Source organism: Gastrolobium bilobum, unplaced genomic scaffold, assembly GCF_033153095.1.
Source record: "Gastrolobium bilobum isolate Gb01-03AN ecotype WA unplaced genomic scaffold, APGP_CSIRO_Gbil_v1 utg107494, whole genome shotgun sequence".
Classification (NCBI taxonomy): domain Eukaryota; kingdom Viridiplantae; phylum Streptophyta; class Magnoliopsida; order Fabales; family Fabaceae; genus Gastrolobium; species Gastrolobium bilobum.
Window position 1 is genome coordinate 88,519 of NW_026896012.1, and position 5,621 is coordinate 94,139.

Here is a 5,621-nt window from a genome sequence, read left to right on the forward strand (position 1 = left end):
GTTTTCTGATTCAATTCAATGCCAAAGTTTAAAAATCCACCTTATATATGTGTTTTTTGGATGTAACCTATAGTGTGCCAATATTCTTATCTTAATTATAAGAATAAATAATTATATATAAGCATTATATTAATACATCATATTTAATCTCAATAATACTTTGAATCTTGAATTTTAAACTTTGTAGTGGTGGGAAAATATTTGGACAATTGTTGGTGGCAGACAATGTTAGTATTTGGGTGTCCTAGAGACAATCTTATGATTAAATAAGGACATAGATGTAGACCTTTTTAATATTGTCGCAAATAAATAAAAGAATTCTTTATCTTGTTTCATAATTCTGTCTCGATATTAATGTTAATATATTATGAATAACTTGATAAACCCCGTGGAATAAAATAGGTATCTCTTGAATATCTGTGATGAGATCACGATCATGAGGATTCAAGAATACCGGATGCTTATTCCTAATATTATGTTCCTAGTCTAGAGATACTGAGAATGGGGTCAGTAATCTCGGGTAAGACTAGCATGACTTATCTACTTGTATATGGATACAAGGTATAGACCTCATGTGCTACAGATATGGAGATGTCTTAGTTAAAGTCGTGGGTGGACCTATAAGAGTATAGCTCGCACTGAACGGACCCACAAAGAGACTCTATGAGGAAATCTCACAGATAGTATCATTAGAGTAGTCTCTTTATATTTGAGTATGTCTTTCCTTAGACCAGAAGTTATCACTTAGACTGTGTTCTAGAAGGCATGCTTTGACTGTATACCTCGTCTGCCTGAAACATGGAGATTCATAGGTATGCTCTTGGGCTTGTCCTGATAGGGCACTGGGCTAGGGTGATAAGCTGAAGGAATTCGTCAAATCTCTGTGAGAGATTAGGTTATCCTTAAACCGGAGAAATCGGGATGACATTTACATTGACTCGGGAATCTATGCATAGTAAAAGAGATAATAAGATGATCTGCCTTTAGAGTCAGTAAATTGAAGACTCCCTATTTTATAAAAAGCTAACCCTAAACCGCCGCAAGGGATGATACGTTTCTTTACCCTAGGTTTTATGGGAAGGTAACCGAGACGAATGGACAAACATACAGCAACCAAATATGTTTAATAGGATGATCAAATCATTAATCTAACTAGTTCTGGGGCAACAAAGCATTGCTAGTGCTCTGTGTTGTCATTAGATGAGTTGTGGGCTTATTGGGCCCAAGCCCATTTATGTCAGTGGCTATGTTGGACCTAATGGGTCACACACAAACACCTAATTGTCTAGATGCTCTAGCATTAAAAGTATTGGGCCTTATAATAGTTATTAGCCCAAAAAGTAGTTTGGAACTCCACCTAAAGGGGTGGAGGGCGCATGGTTAATGTAATGAGCTTGGATAGTCCAAGTCATTACTAATTAATTTAATTAGTTAAATTAATTAATTATCAAACATTTAAATTTTGAATTTTGGAATTTAAAATTTGAATTTTGAAATTTAAATTTTGAATTTGAATTTTGAAATTCGAATTTGAAATTTGAAATTTGAATTTTGAAATTTGAATTTTGAATTTGAATGTTTGAAAGTTTAAATTTGAATATTTTAATATTTGAATTTAATAATTAAATTAGAATTGACTATGAAAATTGTTTCATTACGAAAAAGGATAAGATAAGATCTTGTTTGAAAAAGACAAGATAAGATCTTGTTGGAACATAACAAGATAAGATCTTGTTGGAACATAACAAGATTAGATCTTGTTGGAACATATCAAGAGAAAATCTCTTGGACATAATCCAAGGAGATATGGGGTGCTAATATGGCTGATGATTAGTCATCAGTATCAGCTCCAGAAGATACAATCTGTTGAGAGAATATTTGAGTGATTTGATGACTCAAATGTATCTGGTCATTATTTAGGCTATATAGGGCGCACCATATAACTGATTATATGATGATTTATGATCAGATATTTGATTAGGTTTTGAACCTAATATATCATAAAGATATGATAGGATGTTGTTGGCAAGATTTGATGAGATTTGATTTGCAACAAATCCTATTCTCTCTCTCTTTGATGGAGCGCCCTTTTGGAAGGGATTTTTATTGATTAAAAATCTGATTTGTTTTTAACAAATAGGCTCCTCTTGTTCGCCTCTTTATATATGTTCCTTCTAGGGTTTTTAGAAAACCAACCAAGCCATTCTCTCCTAATTTCCTGCGCCACTTTTGTGAGGTTTTCTCTCAGAAAACTTCACTCTTCCAAACACTTTTACATAGCCTCCTCTCATCACACATTGAGCGTATAACAAGCCTCTTTGTGGTGATCAATTGGCGGCTTTACTGGAAGGAGTTCCTGTATCTAGACGCAGGTGGTGTGGATCAACATTAGAGGGTCTGAACCTTTCAGACCTACCTTTGATCGTCTTGAGTTTTTCACGAACAAGGTATGACATACGTCTTAAAGTATGTATCTTGATATGCATGTGTATTCCGCTTGCGGAAAAAATTTGTTTTTCTCCTCTCACATGCTACGGCCTTCAAGGCCCTCTTTTTACTTTCAGACAACTCATTTATTATCCCATTACTTTCTACATGGTATTTGTTAACCATATCAATGCTGCATAAAAAAAAACTATTTTGTTAGAAAGTAATCATTAAAAAACGAAAATATTTTGAAAAAAAAATGCAAATATTTTAAATTAAATAAATATAAAATAAAATCAAAATTTGTAAATAAATAAAATGGACAATTATGTGAACAATTTTTCGTGACAGACAACTCATTGAATATCTCACTGCTTTCAACATTGAAATTTCCAAATTAATAATAAATCATTGCTTTCTGAAATATTTATTTTAAATTTTGAATTTCATTTAAATTTGAATTTTGAATTTGAATTTTTTTTTATAAAAGAATTTTGAATTTTAAACTTTGTAGAAGTGAAAAAATATTTGGACAATTATTGGTGGGCGGCAGACAGCTCATTTATTATCCCATTACTTTCTACATGGGTAATTGTTAACCATATCAATGCTGCATAAAAAAAAACTATTTTGTTAAAAAAAATCATTAAAAAAAAATATTTTGTAAAAAAATGCAAATATTTTAAATTAAATAAATATAAAATAAAATCAAAATTTGTAAATAAAAAAAATGGACAGTTATGTGAATAATTATTTGTGGCACACAACTCATTTAATATCCCACTCCTTTCTACATTGAAATTTCTAAATTAATAATAAACACTTGCTTTCTGAAATATTTATTATAAATTTCGAATTTCGTTTAAATTTAAATTTTGATTTTGAATTTTAGACGTTGTAGTGGTGAAAAAATATTTGGACAATTATTGGTGGCAGACAACTCATTTATTATCTCATTACTTTCAATATGGATTATTGTTAACCATATCAATGCTGCATAAAACAATTTATTTTGTTAAAAAATAATTATTAGAAAAACGAAAATGTTTTGTAAAAAAACGCAAATAATTTAAATTAAATAAATATAAAATAATATCAAAATTTGTAAATGAATACAATAGAAAATTATGTGAACAATTTTTCGTGGCAAACAACTCATTTAATAATAAATCATTGCTTTCTGAAATATTTGTTTTAAATTTTGAATTTCATTTGATTTTGAATTTTGAATTTTAAACTTTGTAGTGGTAGGAAAACATTTGGACAATTATTGGTGGCAGACAGCTCATTTATTATCTCATTACTTTCTATATCGGTAATTGTTAACCATATCAATGCTCCATAAAAAAAACTATTTTGTTAAAAAATAATCATTTAAAAAACAAAATATTTTGTAAAAAAACACAAATATTTTAAATTAAATACATATAAAATGAAATCGAAATTTGTAAATAAATAATAATAACTCATTTAATATCTTACTGCTTTCTACATTGGAATTTTCATATTAATAATAACTCATTGCTTTCTGAAATATTTATTTTAAATTTCGAATTTCATTTGAATTTGAATTTTGAATTTTAAAATTTGTAGTGGTGGGAAAATATCTGGACAATTATTGGTGGTAGACAGCTCATTTATTATATCTCATTACTTTCTTTATGGGTAATTGTTAACCATATCAATGCTGCATAAAAAAAAAATATTTTGTTAAAAATAATCATTAAAAAAACCAAAATATTTTGTAAAAAAACACAAATATTTTAAATTAAATAAATATAAAACAAAATTAAAATTTGTAAATAAATAAAATAGATAATTATGTGAACAATTTTTTGTGGCAGACAATTCATTTAATATCCCACTGCTTTCTACATTAGAATTTTCAAGTTAATAATAACTCATTGTTTTCTGAAATATTTATTTTCAATTTCGAATTTCATTTAAATTTAAATTTAAATTTTGAATTTGAATTTTGAATTTTGAATTTTAAACTTTGTATTGGTGGGAAGACATTTGGACAATAATTTTGGTGGCATAGAGCTCACTTAATGTCCTACTACTTTTCTTTTGTTGTATATTATGAGTAAAAAAAACTACTACTTTTCTTTTGTTGTATATTCCACTATTTTGTGCATGGATAATTGTTAGCCCTATCAATGCTGCATAAAAAAAAAAAAAATTTAAAAAAATATTGCAAAATAACAAAATTATTTAAGATGAACATTTTAAATATACATGTATAACCAATTTTAAAAAACGTATAAAAATCATAAATTAAAAGAGAAAAAATCATATAGAAAATGTATAATTAATACAAAAGAATTTAAATTTTAAATTTAAATAAAATTAAAATGACATCTATCATTCTGTAAAAAATAGATTATAAAAATTTAATCACTATAAAAATAAATTTTTTAATTTAGTATGTGAGAAAGAAATTAAACTTTCAATTTTTTATTGAAAGAGTATAATTAACACGAAAAAAATATGTCATGAATGAATAACTAAAAGCTATTATTTGGAGAAAGTACACAACCTTTTATGGATATTTTTCACTACTTTTTATATGAAAAATTATTATGTCTATTAATAATACTTACTATTGGGTGAGAAAATATGTACTATTTAAAATTTAAACTTTTCAATTTGAATTTTGAACTTGATAGGTGGGAAAAGAGTTCAACATTTAATATTTCTGTCGTGGGAAAAAGATATATATAATAAATTTGAATTTAATATAAAATTATAGATTAAACAAAAAATGTATTAGAAATTATAAAAATATATTTATAGTTGATAAAAACAATCTAAATTTTAAATTTAAACTTCATAGGTGGGGAAAAAAGTTTAAAATTGAAAGTCAAATAGCTATATTAATATATCTCTACTTTTTGCACAGGTGATTGTTAAACCTATTAATAATACCACAACTTTCGGCATCTTAAATTGTTAAGCCTATTAATAATTGGTTTTCTCCGTGCATCGCACGGGTACTGCACTAGTATATTCTTAATTAATATCTCATTATGCTATTACTTTCAATGATTCAAAATTCAAGATTAATAAGATGAATTTCTATTTCTATTTCTTCTAAAAGAATTTCCGATTAGCATGAATCTATTTATGAATTTAACTAAAATCATGAAGGGATTATCTCCCTAAACCCCCTTTTCCTTTCCCTGTCTCAGAGG